Source organism: Biomphalaria glabrata, chromosome 6, assembly GCF_947242115.1.
Source record: "Biomphalaria glabrata chromosome 6, xgBioGlab47.1, whole genome shotgun sequence".
NCBI classification, from domain to species: domain Eukaryota; kingdom Metazoa; phylum Mollusca; class Gastropoda; family Planorbidae; genus Biomphalaria; species Biomphalaria glabrata.
Genome location: NC_074716.1, coordinates 54,378,037 through 54,395,946, shown reverse-complemented (window position 1 = coordinate 54,395,946; position 17,910 = coordinate 54,378,037). Strand labels below are relative to the sequence as shown.

Genomic DNA, 17,910 nt, shown 5'->3' with positions numbered 1-17,910 from the left:
ATTAGCCTAATATAACACTAAAGAACACTGCACGCTAGATACACGAGACTCTTTCATAACACACTCTCTAAAACACAGGTTACACACAACACACTTTCTTACCAAGGGGAACAACTACATACAAACACATACACATAAATAAAATGTCAACATGTCTATCTTTTTTCTCTCTTTCTTTCTCTCTGTCTCTCGTTCTCTATGCCTCTCTCGTCTGGTATGCTTTGAGTCTAGTATCCTCCTTTGGTTTCTAATAAAATTTATTTAAAAAAAATGAGGATAGCATTACTACAATAACACATTGGACGGGGCGCTGGGCGAGTATCATCGGGGCTCCAATCTCTCTCTTTTTCTCTCTCTCTCTCTTTTTCTCTTTCCCTCTCATGTTAGCTTAAATAATAATAAGGATTGTCTTCGAGTCCAAAGATTAATGAGGAATGCAATATTTCTCATGGCTACGCAGTCCAATCTGTGACCTACATATAGACATATTTTCACGGCCACGTTCAACATCTAGCCACGACTAATCCTCTCCTTTTAGTGGGAGTGCGTGGAAAAGGGGGGGGGGGGGGGCTAAAGGACATTACGCGCGTTACTTCGAGGTTTAAACAAGACCAATCGTTGTTATCGCTATAACACTAGGCAATATGTCTCGGTTTTTATGTTAATAAACTAATACAAGTATTTAGTTTATATACAATATACAATAGTAATCCAAATATCTATAGGTCTCTCTTTTTATATTAATTAAAAATGAACAATTCTACTTGGAAGATCTAATTTTGTGAGTATAAGTGTGTGTTAAAAATTTCTTTATCAATGTTTTGAGAAAAATGGTCTCATATGAATACTTATTCAGCGCTTATTCAGCGGTAGAGTTCTTACAATGAGTCAGGCTCCCTTACACAGGCGACTATCTCACAAGAAATAAAGGTTTATGTGCCGATCATCATCCACATCTTTACCGCCCCTCCCCGTTTCAAAAGTACTACCCCCCCCCCTTTTCCCTTTTCAGGAGCACTTCTTAAGGGTTAAAGTAGATGAGGAGAGAGCGATTATATTTATCACCAACACTCTCCGACATAATATACAATAAATATTTTATAATATTATTTAAACTAACGTATTTACATTGGTAACTAAACATGTACACAAATCGCGTAATTATCAATTTCAAAAACTCATCCGACAACCATAGGGGTTGGTGATGGAGGTGAAGCAATGAGCGGAGAATCATCTCTACCTCCCCTCCCCTGAATCATGTGATGTCTATATTATATAATAACTCTTAATCCGGAGTGTTTTGTTGTTTTTTTTGCCACACATTCTCATGATTATATTTTTTCCCCCGTTTTGTTTCAGGTTTTCTTTTGTAACACTCGATGCTGGGTACATCAAACTCTTTAATAACACATAACACACAATAGGAGCTTGCTTACCGAGGGGAATAGCTCTATATACAAACACATAAACACAATGTCAACATCTCTATATTTTTCTTTCTCTTATTCTCTCTCTTTGTGTGTCTCTCTCTCTCTCTCTCTCTCTCTCTCGTCGTTCGGTATGCTTTGATTCTACTATCCTCCCTTTGTTTCTACAAAACTTTATTTTTAAAAAAAAACGAAGATAGCTACAAGAGCAATTAATCAATGGCGTCTCAGCATTGCACGGGACCCTGGGCGAGTACCAAAAGGGACACGAATATTTGTACGATGGACTAAAGGTGTCGAAAGATTCTCTTTGTGGTGGGGCTCCAATCTCTCTCTTTCGTTTTCCCTCTAAGCCTTAATCTCTCTCTTATTCTCTATCTCTTCCCCCCTTTCTATCTCATTCCTTCGCTCTATCTCTTTTCTCTATCTCTTTTCCTCTATTTCTCTCCTTTTTCCTCTCTTTGACCCCCTCTCTCTCTCTCCCTCTTTCTCTCTCTCTCTCGTTGTAGTCTTGACCTGGTACGCTTTTCGCGCCATTTGTCACGTGAGCCATTTGTCGATAAACTCTTTGTCCAGTGAACTAATTATTGTTTTCAAAGAATTGTCATTGAATCTTCTTCAGAGTTAACATACGTTTTATATTTGACGGACAGGCGTGGGAGCTCCAGTTGCACACGTTCACAGACCACGGGGAATTTCAGACAGACACAAAGGACCGCCACTCCAGCCAAGGGTCTCTGATGGCGGCCCCATTTGTGGAACGGCGTGTCGGACTTTTTGAACTGGGACTGGGGTGTGTGTGTGTGTCAGGTGTACCTTTCATTCTCAACATGGAGAATAAAAAAAAAACATAAACAAAACACATAACAAAAACAAAACAAAAAACGGACAGAAGCGAGGCTCACTACCCGATGTTCGCCTATCTGCTTCCACTAACATTTCTACCGAGGCGCCACCTTAAGGTCAGGGGGATCTGGAATTAACTCGGTGTCATTGAACCAGCTGTCTCTGCACCATTTGTCGTGGCGCCTTTATTGACCTCAACCTATCCCTTGGTTTGTTAGCCCGTTGGGGCACCACTCATGATCGGTCAACCGTCTTCCTCCTTCCCTCTCTGCGATGTAAAGTTTTACCAAAAATTCTTCCAAAGACAGGCACGTCCATTCTTTTTGTTGTTTTCTAATCGCTTTCTCTGTCTGCCATAATATTTTATTTTTTTTACAGTGGTAGCAGGCCTTTATTAAACGATTATAATGTCTTGAATTACTTTCCTTATTTCCGACCCAGTGCAGTCTTGCCAATGTTGGCATTATTTTGACGAGAAACTCGTGCGCTAATGGACACACGCGATGGCTGTGTTGAAGCACGGAGATACTTTTGGGCTGTATGACACGTTGCGGGGTTGACTGCAGACGCTTGGTACTAGACTGACACGTGATATGACGTAATTATCTTCCTTTTTGAAGTAAAGTTTGTAATATGTAAATAACTTTATTGATCCAATCAAATGGAAATTCAGTTTGTCTACAATTGACACCCTCAACGTAACTACTGTACAATAACAATATAGATGCACGATATAGATGCACATACGAACAACATTCACACACGAAAAACACATACACATGCATAACCAGCGCTTTATAAATAGACTTCTATGAATTCTCAATGACAGAATGTTTTTTTTTTTTTTTATGTTAGTCATCCAGGGTTTATTATTACTGAATGTTTTAATTTTCTTCTTTGATATAATTATGTTTTCACAGAACTGGATGTACAAATTAACAGTTGTGGTAAGTTCGTCTGTCTGGGCAGTTGTTTACAAACATATCCCTATCTGTTTGCTCCAGACAACTTTGTGGCTGTAAAACAGCGTCGTCAGACCATGACTGGATGGACTGTACTTCGGGTTTTGTTGTTTTTAAAACCGGTTTGTACACGGGTGTAAGTGTGGTCCGACTCTCCGAGGGGAAATAACAATCGAGATGTGTAGGCCATTTTTATGTTGCTATAACACATGTAAAAGGTTTTATCGTGCCTTGTGGGACAATTGACATATTGACTATATGTTGGCAAGTGTTGAGCTAACGATAGATGATTGAAATCTCCCATAACTAGTCGGACAGCATCAGAACTATTTGTCCCACGCATATGTACAATGTTTAGTACCGGTTATATGTTTTGCTGCTTTCTCTGTGTTGGCTGTGGGTTTTATATACACAAGTATGATGTAAAATTGTGTAGTTCAATATCGGTCGTGCACACTTTAGTTTTGATTGAGATATTGAGATATAAGATAATATAAGGTTGCGCAACAAGATCCACTTTATTTAGAATCTTATAATGGCAAGCGATTATAGATCTAATTGTTATAACAATAAGCTACATATTAGAAATTTAGTTTTCGGTTTTTCAACACCGGGAAATATAGATCTATTTAAAATAGGAAATTTTTACAATTTATTGTAGTAGCGGTATCGTAATATTATTGGGTTGGAAAGATTCCATGTCTCTTGCAAAGAAACACCAAGTATGCAACGACATCTCCAACCATTAATAACCTTGACCTTGTGCTAGTACACGTAGGGAAAAGAATTAGGCCACCAGACGTCTGCACATCCACGCAGACAACTCTTACTACCTGTCATGTCTGAGTGTCAAGTTTTAGTCTCGCCGCATAGGGGAAGGGGGGGGGTAGAATATCTAATCAGAGACAAGATAAAAAGTTTATAATAGATTTTTAAAAAATCGGCTCATTGTAAATAGCCTACTTGGTAATGTACCGATCAATAATTCGTATCTTTCTTATCTTATCTAATACAGACTTTACTTCAAAAAAGAGGATGATTACACTATTGTAGATAATCAGTAGTGTAGCAATCAATCAGTGTTGGTAATTAACAATATACCAGTCAGTGATTGTAGGTAAAAGATTATTTGTTTTATGTTTGATAACAAAAAGCCAAGATTTGATTTGGAATAGTTTATTTTGGGAAAGGGGGCGATATGGTATGACCATTACTTTTTTTTGACGGTACGCACCGCTACGGCATACCGGCACCTTTTTCAATGTGGGCAAAAAAATTACTTTTCTTGTATTTTAACGTTTATTATTAATTTATAAATAGTTAAAAGTAAGACAACCCATCACTGAGTGCCGGCATCTAGTTTCTTTTTACAAAAATAAAAAGCAGTGGGTCAGACCATTAACTTATTGGCACGAGTTGCATGATGTTTTGCACTGAGCCGACTTCTGCACTGATCGCGAAGGACCCGCTCGGGAAAGACAGCCTTATGAACTCTCCGTGACATACGCCTTCTTCGATGTCGCGCAGCGGTTCTCAACCTTTTATGCTCGGCGACCCCTTTTTACAATCCCCCACTTAGCCGCGACCCCCCCCCTTTCGCACACACACAGCAATAGAAGAATAGACAATAACAATCAATTTTTTCAATGGTCTTTGGCTACCCCTGGCAAATCGTCAATCGACTCTCAAGGGAGTCGCGACCCACAGGCTGAGAACACCTGATGTAGCGCAACCAGAAAAAAAATCTCAAGCATAGAAGATTACTTCATAGACGGTTGTGATGGTAGACTGGCAGACGTCTGTGGCGCGGGAAGACCTGTAAGACTAAGACGGAATTGTTCGATGGGTCAACCGTACTGGACACTTCGTAACAGTATAAATGTCAGTTGGTCGACACAGGGGAACGTGGGTGGGTGCACTATGAGCTACAACCCCAGCTCCATTTTGTTTTATCCGCTCTAAAAACTCCAAGGGGGGGGGGGATAAGTACCTGTGTGGTGAAGCACTTGGCTTCCTAGGGTTCTCAGCAAGAATTTCTGAAGACTGGTAATTTTAATTTCGTGATAATTATGACGCCTGTGTCTACACAACTTTAATGGGTACCTGGCATAAAAGGGGCGGGTAAAGGAGGTTGGTCGTTGTGCTGGCCACATGACACTATCGTTAAGCGTTGGCTTTTTAAACAGACAGGGCCGGATTAAATTGCGTGCAGGCCCCGGGGCAGGATATTGTTAAGCCCCATACACTTTTTCTACAAACTTTAAAAAGACTTATATGATTATTATGAATAACAATACCGGTATTTAAATTATATCCAAAAGGATGCCATATTTTAGAAGAAATTAATTTAATCTCATTTTAAAAACAATATTTAAAATGTATATTTTAGTTTTAAAGAGTGTTAGCCTACAGTCTTGATTTTGTGGATGGTAAGGTTTTTGGTAGTCACACTGCCGTAAATCCGGAGCTACATTTACATATTATTATTATTAATGACTCATGAGCATGCAACAAGCTGGCACTTAATCACGACAATCTTGCCAGCCGACGTAAGATTGTGGTGACAAAAATACAAATAGAATGTTTGACCAAAAAAAAAAAAGTTCAGACCCGTCATAATTCGGTTATATTTTTTGTATAGAGGCTGTAGCCCGGCTGATTTCCCTTAAATCCGGCCCTGAAAACAATGGCCTTTACATCATCTGACCTACAAATGGTGAGGTCTGAGATGATACTTTTTATAATAATAAAAACAAGGGAGAGAAAGCATGTTTGCTTTCATTGAGTAGTTCCACAAATTCAGTTTTTTTAAAAAGTCTAATTATGCTTCCTAACGATTTTCTACATGTTTTACTTTTGTTCATTTCCCCATTATTATAACATGTAGTTGATACAAGTTTAGACCTGACCTTGAATTCTGAGATCCAGCTAGGCGCCCACAATCTCGGGGACTTTAAACCAGTCATGCAGACCGACCTCCGTCTCTATTTCGTAGTGTTGACTCGCACCCTCTTTTTTTCCAACACACACAAATGAAGAGATGGGGCGAGAATGGATAAGTAGGCCTATTGCAACAGTGGGCATCTGTTCATTAACAGCACATCAATCTCTGGTCAGGTGTGTTGTGGGGTCACGGAGGTCACGGTTGTGGCAGCGAGCAGTGAGAAAAGGTTACATCATACGAGATCACCAGCTGCTTGCTTCATAGTAACTTTATACATACTCATCTCTTTGCCTTTGATTCCGAAGATTGTGTGACTAAAGATGAATGCCCCATTTAACGTGGCAAAGCAGACCCAGTTGCGACCTGCATATTTTGCCACAACTTATGCATAAAAAGCAGGTTCTCTGAGGCCTACGTTCTTTTTTTTTTTTCGTCGACTGCGCTTGTCTTATCTGATGAATTACAGACGTTACTTCAAAGGAAAATTGCGGCCTTTGAGAATCCAGTTATCTAGTTAATTAGTGATATAGTATTTTCCAAGTCATTGCTTTTCCTGGCTGATTCAGACAACCCATTCCATGCTCTAATAGCACCATTGAAGAAGGAGCACTTGTACACATTTGTCCTAGCACGTGGAACAAGTAATGTGCTTTACCCTGCTGTCTTTCTGAGTATTTTATTTTGTTTTCAGAAAACTTTCAGACAATTTTTATTGATCCAATCAAATGGAAATTGTTTGTCTAGAACTGTCTTTGTCTTTGACCACCTCAAGTAACTACTGTAACAATAACAATATAGATGCAAATACGAACACCATTCACACACGGAACACATACACCCTAACAACCAGCGCTTTAGAAGTTAGACTTCTATAGACTTCACAGCCAGCGTTTTCTAAATTAGACTTCTATTGACTTCACAACCAGCGTTTTAAAAGTTAGACTTGTATGGACTTCTCGATTGAGACAGATGACCTTTCGTGTTTGTAAATTATGGTACAGCTAGTGTTATGTAGTATTGCTACTTTACTTTTTAACCTTCTGAGTGATTTTGATCATTGTGCTAACTCTAATCAAATGTATTCTTTTCTGGCAGTTGTTTTTCTCTGTCACCTCGATCAAAATGGCGCCTCATTTGATCTTTATAGCGCATGGGGGAGGGGGAGGGGGTCTCTGTTACGCCATCCTTCATTACGCTTAATTTAAAGATTGCATTTGGCATGCAATCATTCCAATACACAATACTCATATATAATATAATAATTTTGGGATTAATTTCCAATTGAATGAATAATACGTGAGGTAGATTTAGCAAATTTTATAACTAAGTGCTTAAAGAAAATAATTCCATTAGGAAAATAAGAGTTTAGATCTCAACAGTAGAAAGGTGGAAGAAATTGGTGTTAATATAAAGGCCTATAGGTCTGTGATTTGTCTCAATTTTGAAAGAAAAAAATATATCACGAGATTTTTTAATTAGGAATCACTAAGTGCGCAAACAATTCCCGAAATTCGCAAAGTAGGCCTACTTGAATTTTATCTAGTGATCTTTATCTTCGCACATTTTAAGAATTTTTAATTGAAGTAGAGCGAGAGAGAGTGTGTGTGTATCTATGATGCAGATATTCTGCTCTATGACAAAGTTCGTTGGTTATAGAGAGAAACATTTTAAGCTTCAATTTTTACCGATTAAAAAAAAAACATCTTATTATTCACTATTCACTGTGCAGAGATAACGAACGATCTGTAGATGACAGCTCTTTTATTTTTATTACGAACATGTAATGCTAATTTTAAAAAGATCAACAACGTCATAAACATAGTCAATATTTGATGAAATGGTTATTAATTATTTACGATGGGGGATTATTTACGAGGATGGTCGTGCGGTATGCGCGCTGGACTGTCGTTCGCGATGGTCCCGGGTTCAAACCCAGCCCGCTCCCCTCTCCCGTCGTCCTGAGGAAGGTTTGGACTAGGAAGTAAATTATCTTCAACTCTGAATGAACATCCGAAACATGTAAAACATTTTACAAACAAACATAATAATTTAGTGAAAAAAAGGACATGTGTAATCTAACCATCGAATTTGTCGGCACATCTGGGAAGCGTGGTCGAGAGACTAAGAACGCTTGAACTTAACTTTGCTTGGCTACCTATAAAAGGGGCTCGAGGTTCGACACCCGACTCGAGCAGTTAACAAACAAAAATGTAGGCTCAAGGCGCTGTGATAACATTACAAACATAAACAGGAGAGCTAAAATGACACAAACTAATCTAAATAAAAAGTTTTAAACAGATATGTCTTATTAATGTTCTTCTTGAATTTAGTGTAGCATGCCTGTCTGAGATCAATGGGGAGTGAGTTCCAAACCTTTGATCCGTGCACAGAAATTGCCCGCAGACCGTAGCTTGTGAGGAAGTTATAGTTCTAACATGTGTTGCCTATAGGTAAATCCTTATCTTATATAATACAGACGTTACTTCAAAAAAGAAGATGATTACGTCCTACGCGTCATGCATTTAGTCATGCATATTAACCAATGACTTAAATTCTGCCAAGTTACTGGTTTTCCTGGCTAGCTCAGGCAACCCATTCCATGCTCTAATAGCACTAGGGAAGAATCTAATCCGGCCCTGGTATAACACTAAGTTTAATTTGATGTAGGCCCCCCAACCTAAGACAAAGGTAACGGTAGTCGCGAGATTGTACTTTAAATCCTAATTATTTCAAATACTTTAAATCCTAATTATTTCAAATAAAAGTGTCCCCAGGGCTACTAACTCTGGTCAAACTTCAATTTTGTATTGTTTATATTTCTCTCTTTTGGATGACGAGTTTGCCGACCACTGGTTAGTATATTGTGTGTATGTGTATATGTCCCTTGTGTCTAATCTACGGTTCCAGGTATGTTTGCAGTGTCTTCTAGATCTAATTTAAATTTAGTAATGCCATCTTATTAGATCTATCTAGTCAATATTTACTTGCTTTGGCAACTAACTCTATATCAACTTTATGGTAATTCTGTCAAAGATTAAATAACTTTTATAAGATTCTAGAGATGTATAGGCTATAGACTATTCACTCTTATAGGGAATATAGGCCTTTAAGATAAAGTAAATTTGCTTACGTCACGATAACCGGCTCATCTAGATCTAGAGACTCTTAGAATCTAGAAGTCTAGTAAGATAAATCTAGATCTAATCTAGATTGAGATTCTAGTGGTCTATAAGCCTATCATTGGAAAGCATTTCTCAGGCTCTATCTAACTAAATAGGTTCCATTGCATTGTGATCATTTTGAAATTTTTATCGAAGTACCTATCTACATATTTATTACTATATATTTCTAGCTAAAGATCTATATATATAGTATATTATATATATATATATATATATATGTGTGGAGGCACGGTGGCTGAGCGGTAAAGCGCTTGGCTTCTGCACCTGGGGTCCCGGGTTCGAATCCCTGTGAAGGCTGGTTATATCAATTTCTGGGGTATCTCAAGTGTCCTATCAATTTTTGGTGCACCTTCATGGTCATATGTTGGGTACCTCAAGTGTGTCCTATCAGGTGTTGGGGCACCACAAGCTTTCTAACAAATGTTTGGTCACCTCAAATGCCCTTTTAATTGTTGGGGCACCTCAAATCTCTTATCAATTGTTGGGGCACCTCATTCTTCATACAAGTGTGCTCTATCAGCTGTTAGGGCACCACAAGTTTCCTAACAAATGTTTGGTCACCTCAAATAAACTGTTGGGGCACCTCAAATCTCCTATCAATTGTTGGGGCACCTCATTCTTCATACAAGTGTGCTCATCAGCTGTTAGGGCACCACAAGTTTCCTAACAAATGTTTGGTCACCTCAAATGCCCTTTTAACTGTTGGGGCACCTCAAATCTCCTATCAATTGTTGGGGCACTTCAAGTATCCTATCAATTGTTGGGCACTTCAAGTGTCCTATCAATGGTTGGTCCACCTCATCCATCATACAAACTGTTGTTCACCTCATGTGTGTCCTATCAGCTGTTGGAGCACCACAAGTGTCCTAATAACTGTTTAGGTTTCTCAAATGTCCTTTTAACTGTTGGGGCACCTCAAATGTCCTATCATTTAGTAAGGCTCATTTTCTCTCCTACCAACTGTTGGGGCACATCATGTCCAGTCATCAGTGTGAACACCTCAGGTGTCCTATCAATTTTTGGGGCTGCAACTATTAGGCTTCATAATACTTTTAGGATATATCAAATGTTGTAACCAAGATATCTCTGTGTATCTCTATGTATATTTATTTATTTATTAGTTATAATTACCATTATTCTTTTATAATCCATAGAATTTTTTAAAATTATTGTGAAGTCCTGTTCATTGCTCCCAGAACCACTTTTTTTTTTCAGTTTCATTAACAACATGTTTAATCACACTTCTTTTTACTGAAGGTTAGTTTCATTTTGTTTACAGATATCAAGCTACAAAATTAGATTCCAATTTTTTGGGGTTCTTGTCAATATCTGCAATTTAAATCCATATATAAAGTTTTGTTAACTTGGACTTGTAAAATGTTTTGTAAAATGTTTTACATAATTCGGATGTTCCTTCAGAGTTGAAGATAGTTTACTTCCTAGTCCAAACCTCCCGCAGGACGACGGGGGATGGGAGCGGGCAGGGTTTGAACCCTCGACCGTCGATAAATCCGAACGACAGTCCAGCGCACAAACCGCACGACCAGGCAGCCATCTTTTTTTTTATACAACTTTATATTTCATATTTTTTTCTTCCTGAGGTTCAAATGTATCAATTGTTTTTGTTGGCAGATATCATGGTAGAGAAATAGGAATCTACTTAAGTTTTTTAATGTTTGATTAGTCAAAATATTTCCACTATTCCTATTTCCAATATCTGCCAGTGTCTGCTAAGTGTAACTAGTTAAGATTAGGAAAATGGTGATTGCAAAGTCTTACATATGGACAAAAAGAATGCTAAAGATTGGTCTCTTGGGGCTTGATTCAGTGAAAGAATGTTGGACTAGCAGAAGTGTTATGGAGTGTGTGTGTGTTTCTATGGTGACAGTGGGAAGAGGTTAGCGATTGGTTGTGAATGATGCTAAATATGTGGCATTGTTGTCATTTTGTCTAAAATGCAGAAGACTCCAAAACGTAAAACCAAAAGGTTGTGTTTTTTTAGTGAGTTACATTTTGTTATGAAATGTTATTACTGAAGTCTACTACAGTGATTTCATTTTATCACAAGTTATTTTGTCTATGTTATAAATTTTATATTTAGTTTTGTTCACAGGGAAGTTATTCAAGTTATTTGGAGTTTCATTAGTTAAGATATACCATGCCCACAGCAGTTTAGTTGTCTACCAGCAGTTTGATGCTACAAGTCAATGACTGTCAACACCTTAGAAGACTAAATTAAATAAAGCCATGTCTATTTCTACATCATTTTGTTGCTACTAACTTAATAACAACTAACGTGAAATGGGAGAAGTAAATTATTATCTGATTCATACTCAACTCTTCAAATTCCATATCATTGTAGAGAACTGACATAAAATAAAACATTAACAAAATGTGTATTATTTTTGTAACTTTTCCTCCACTTTGCATAAATTTCCTCCTAGATTTTCATCATTTTTTCCTAAAGTCATTTCAGTTGTAAATTATTTTGTGCAACAAGTTACTGGAAAAAAGTCAAGCAAGAGAGGTCACTACACTAAGACTTTGTCTTCTCATAAGAATGGATTGTTTTCTCAAAAGAATGGATGGCTGCCTGGTCATGTGGTATGTGCACTGGACTGTTGTGGGGTCATCTTGATGCTCATATCTTGCCTGATGCCATTTATTCTGCTGGACGTTTGGTCAAGGAAGTAGATTCTCTTCAACTCTCAAGGAACATTCAAAACATGTCAAACATTTGACAAGAATATCAAGCAAGTGCAGTGTATATGTAAGTAATATTGAAACATTATCTGATCTCATTTATGCATTCTTGAAGACAATCTGCAGCCACTAAACCAGTTACATCAGATCTGGATAAAGTTGTCGCCTCCTCTTCATTAAGGCTAGAACAGAAATATTTTATTATTCTTTTACTCTACTTTCTGTCAGTGTGTTTCATAGTCATTTGTCACACCACTAAGAAACTTAGTTCATTAAGCACTGGCTGTATAAGACTGTCTGTTTATATGTTTTGTGTGTGAATGTTGTTCCTGTTTGCATCTATATTGTCATTGCTATAGTGGTAATCCTATGAACATAAAGATGTAGACCAACATGAAGATGTAGACCAACATGATGAAGATGTAGACCAACATGATGAAGATGTAGACCAACATGAAGATGTAGACCAACATGAAGAATGAAGACCAACATGAAGATGTAGACCAGGATGGCTGCCTGGTCGTGCGGTTTGCGTGCTGGATTGTCGTTTGGATTTATCGATGGTCCCGGGTTCAAACACTGCCCGCTCCCATCCCCCGTCGTCCTGCGGGAGGTTTGGACTAGGAAGAAAACTATCTTCAACTCTGAAGGAACATCCGAAATATGTAAAACATTTGACAAACATTTGAGATGTAGACCAGCATGATGAAGATGTAGACCAACATGATGAAGATGTAGACCAACATGAAGAAGATGTAGACCAGCATGATGAAGATGTAGAGCAACATGAAGATGTAGACCAGCATGATGAAGATGTAGACCAACATGAAGATGTAGGCTGACATGATGAAGAATGAAGACCAACATGAAGATGTAGACCAACAAGAAGATGTAGACCAACATCAAGATGTAGACCAACATAAAGATGTAAACCAACATGATGAAGATGTAGACCAACATGAAGAATGAAGACCAACATGAAGAATGAAGACCAACATGATGAAGATGTAGACCAACATGAAGATGTAGACCAACATGAAGATGTAGACCAACATGATGAAGATGTAGACCAACATGATGAAGATGTAGACCAACATGAAGATGTAGACCAACATAAAGATGTAGACCAACATGAAGATGTAGACCAACATGAAGATGTAGACCAACATAAAGATGTAGACCAACATGAAGATGTAGACCAACATGATGAAGATGTAGACCAACATGATGAAGATGTAGACCAACATGAAGATGTAGACCGACATGAAGAATGAAGACCAACATGAAGAATGAAGACCAACATGAAGATGTAGACCAACATGAAGAATGAAGACCAACATGAAGAATGAAGACCAACATGAAGATGTAGGCTGACATGAAGATGTAGACCAACATGAAGAATGAAGACCAACATGAAGATGTAGACCAACATGAAGATGTAGACCAACATGAAGATGTAGACCAACATGATGAAGATGTAGACCAACATGATGAAGATGTAGACCAACATGAAGATGTAGACCAGCATGATGAAGATGTAGACCAACATGATGAAGATGTAGACCAACATGAAGATGTAGACCAACATGAAGAATGAAGACCAACATGAAGATGTAGACCAATTTGAAGATGTAGACCAATTTGAAGATGTAGACCAACATGAAGATGTAGACCAACATGAAGAATGAAGACCAACATGAAGAATGTAGACCAACATGAAGATGTAGACCAACATGAAGATGTAGACCAACCTGATGAAGATGTAGACCAACATGATGAAGATGTAGACCAACATGAAAATGTAGACCAGCATGATGAAGATGTAGACCAACATGAAGATGAAATGTAAACCAAAATATTTATCAAGAGATGTATGGAATAAAAAGGTAAGCAAAGCTATGTATATCAATTAATTTTTTTTTATACTAAACCTCTAAGTAAAGCTTTGCCAAGTTTTGTGTTTTACTGACTATGAAAATGTTTTGATTGATTTTTGTTCTCTTTACAGTGAACATCTTGAGAGGGAAAACAATTCCTAGAGGCAAAGACACAGACACATTAGATACATTAGAGATTGTTTCCTTTTCTACCATCATTTAGAGCCTTTTTTGTGAGGGAACCTGCATCTGTAAAGAAATGAACATTTCCCTAATGCTACTTCAAATTCAGATCTCCTCCCAACCTCAGGCTGAGTACCTGTGTTCACCTACTTTATGTTACATTACCATAGCACTACAGACAGTGGAAAACAAATTATATGAAGGAATTCAACCACCATCAGATATTGTTGTCTTTACAGACTCCCAATCTACTCTGCTAGAACTTAACAGCAGCACCTCAAACAGCCCAAGAGAGTTGACAACACTCATTGTGATAATCCATCAGATGATATCAAAATTAAATATCAATATCACACTACAGTGGATCCCTGGACACATTGTCATCATGGGAAATGAAAAGGCAGATAGGCTATCAAAGGCAGGTTCATCTATGGAACAACCAGATAGACCTGTTAACTACCTCACCCTAAGGTCAATGTTAGTCAACAATCACAAAGAGGAGTGGCTCAACCAATGGGCATCAGGAAACACAGGCAGAGCCATGTACAAAGAAATGACTACGCCTAACAAACTGGACAGTATTAACTTCCTCCCCTGCAAAGAACATTCTACAACCTTCCAACTAAGAACAGGACACACTCCACTATTAATTACCACCTGAACAAAATAAACTCCACACAACTCCTCTTTTGCAGACACTGCGCCCACCCCTTTGAAGCCGTAAACCATATCCTCTTTGAATGCCCCTCCCTAATCCACCTTAGGCAGACCCTACTTCCACTACAGCCCAACATAACCAACACCCTGTACGGCAATGCTGAACAACTGAAGAAAACAGCACACTTTTTTCCTTGGCACAGTCTGCAAAAGAGCTTACAGCTCAGCAGCAATAAAGCTGGCTAGAGGAAGAAGAAGAAAAAGAGGTTACATTACAAGAAGTGGTCGCAAAGTCAGAAAACCTAACAGATGACAATGAATAGAACAATCATTTCTAATATAGGTACAAGTGATGTACTTTGTAATAACTATTTGGGTGGAATCACTATAATTGACTTGTATCTTCTATATTATAAAGTAGAATGTGAGGGGTATGTATGTATGTATGTTACTTATAGACATCAAAACCGCTTGACCAATCTTGATAAAACTAGGCAGGAATGTTCCTTGGGTACCAACTTAGACCGTAGTGTATGTATTGTAGCCCTAAAACAAACTTAAGACCCTCAAAAAAAAATAAAGTTGTCCGACTCTATTACAGCTATAGTATTTTATGGATCTAGGCCATGTCTACAATGTTGACATGAGAAAAGATAGAAAGGATTTAGACCTAGATCTAATTTTAAGAAATACACTTTGCGCAGATAGTTTTTTACTTTGACACATGAAAAGACAAAAGAAGATCCATTGATTTCATTATATAATAAAATTAACCTTCAATTTTGTGTTTCAAAAGCATTTTTTACATTAATTAGTTCCTTATATCTGTGGCTACAGATTCCTGACGAACATTCTTTCATTAGACAATACCGTAATGAATCGCGTACTAAAAATTAATTCGTTTAATTGTTTACTTTATAATCCCATCCCTAGATCTAAAACTCTAATTCAACTCTAAGATGATAAAACTTCTCTTCGCACAGATAGTTTTATACTTTAACACATAAACATATTAATTAAAGTCCATTCATTTCATATTTTGATCAAATAAACATTCAAATTTGGTTTTCTAAAGCTACATTCGTTTACGACAGCTGCGAAGCCAAGTTGAGATAGGCCTAGATCTATATTCATTCATGAATCGCGTACTAAAAATTATTTCGTTTAATTGTTCACTTTATAGTTTATAATACCATCCCTAGATCTAAAACTCTAATCCAACTCTAAGATGATAAAACTTCTCTTCGCACAGATAGTTTTATACTTTAACACAAAATATATTAATTAAAGTCCATTCATTTCATATTTTGATCAAATAAACATTAAAATTTGGTTTTCTAAAGCTACATTCGCTTACGAAAGCTGCGAAGCCGAGTTGAGATAGGCCTAGATCTATATTCATTCATGAATCGCGTACTAAAAATTATTTCGTTTAATTGTTCACTTTATAATCCCATTTATTTAACAAAGCTATCGCTCTTTTCGTTTTTAATAGATAAGAATGTATCGACTTCGGGTAAACCATTTTCGCAAAACTAATTTTATTTTCGTAGCGAAAGAGAAATAACGTGAAAGGATCATTAGCTACGTTTAACATACATCTAAATCCAATCCACTAGATTATTCAAAAGCAAATGTTTTAATTTTAAAAAATGGATTTAAGCCTATTAGCTATTTTGATTTGATAGCTTCATTCACAGTATTTTTACATTGACACATTCGCTTTACTCATTACATTATTATTTCGTTTAATTGTTTACAAAACACTCTCAGTGACTATATCGACAGTAATGCGCAAATAAAGACCCGCGGGTCGCGGGTAACATATGTCTAGTGTTCTATATTTAGGTAAATCTTGTCATTCAGTCCAGTCATTGTTCTTTTTCATATTCCTTTTTTTCCCCTCAATCTTCTTGTTGTTTCAGTGAAATGTTTTTATCTTTTTTGTTTTGGAGGAGGGAGTGGCTGTGGTATATTATCATTATTATTATTGGAGTCACAACACCAAAGCCTTGCTACATTATGCTTTTAATTCAATTTATTATCTCCCCTGCTTTTGTGTGCTATCATATTAATGTTCATTAGTGTCACATCCATGCACAATTTGTTCTATGCTTTTTATAGTGTAAATAGTGACTTGACATTATTTAGATCAATTATAATATATTATATTATATTTAACATAAAACTGTTAACATTTTCTATGCTATTATTAATATGAATGTTTTTTGTGTGTTGCTATGAATGCATTTTAAGTTTTAGTCTGAAATCATAAATAAGAAATTGTTTCATAAATAAAGATTATATTAATATTTAATATTGTCAGACTTCACTATAGCATTGAGTTCATCCCCATAATCTATTTAAAACTTTCAAATACTAATTCACTTTGTCTTATCTAATGGTGATCATGGGGGTATCCACTATCCATAGTCTCTGGTATGAACACTCACTGTCCTGGTTAGGGCTAGGATGTAATCTCTATTTCTGATGGAACACATGTAAAACCAAGAAAACAAACAATAGACCTAGACTTTATTAACAGGTCATGCAAGCATTTTTTTATAATTGTGAACTGATGCTCTCAGAGCTATTTTTATGTATTTTTATTTTTGCAACTTTTGTAGACTAGTGCTAAGCTGTATGCTTATACTTCCGTGTATTATTATATGGGTTAGGGCGATGCTGTTTCCTGTACTGTTGACCAGAGTGGTGACAGTTTTAATTATTCTGTACTTGGAACTGCCTTTAAGTTTCAGAATTTGTTGTTTTTTTTCTATATGTAAAGCTACTTTATATATATAGTTATATATTATGGTACATTATTTTTCTAATTGAAACAAGTCAAAATAATTGGCGGTTTTTTGTTTTAAAGTTTGTTTTAAAATGATGGCCACTTCTAATGTTTATGTACTAGATCTTTTCCTAATTTTTTTGTTTTTTTATCTGCAGTGTTTTGTAACTGCTGCTTTGCTCATTTGAATTAAAGTATCATTTTGTTATTTCTTCTCTTTCTTGATTTCTTTGGTCACAGACTGAGGTGCACAGATACAACCCACCCAGTTGACCTTCTGGCAACTGTAACTTCTTGTTAGTGCAGGCTAGACATGACCTGGGGGCCCTGCCATG

The 17,910-nt window shown here is 37.0% G+C and overlaps 2 long non-coding RNA genes across 2 annotated transcripts; both read left to right on the top strand.

Moving 5' to 3' along the window:
* The first annotated feature begins 10,973 nt into the window (after window positions 1-10,973).
* On the top strand, window positions 10,974-12,547 carry LOC129926774 (uncharacterized). Its single transcript, XR_008778512.1, has 3 exons — window positions 10,974-11,258; window positions 11,829-12,131; window positions 12,470-12,547. It is a non-coding gene; the product is annotated as an uncharacterized LOC129926774 (long non-coding RNA).
* Window positions 12,548-12,763: 216 nt separating this feature from the next.
* Window positions 12,764-17,783, top strand: LOC129926772 (uncharacterized). The gene is made up of 2 exons (XR_008778510.1): window positions 12,764-13,950; window positions 14,073-17,783. It is a non-coding gene; the product is annotated as an uncharacterized LOC129926772 (long non-coding RNA).
* The last annotated feature ends 127 nt before the right edge of the window (window positions 17,784-17,910 follow it).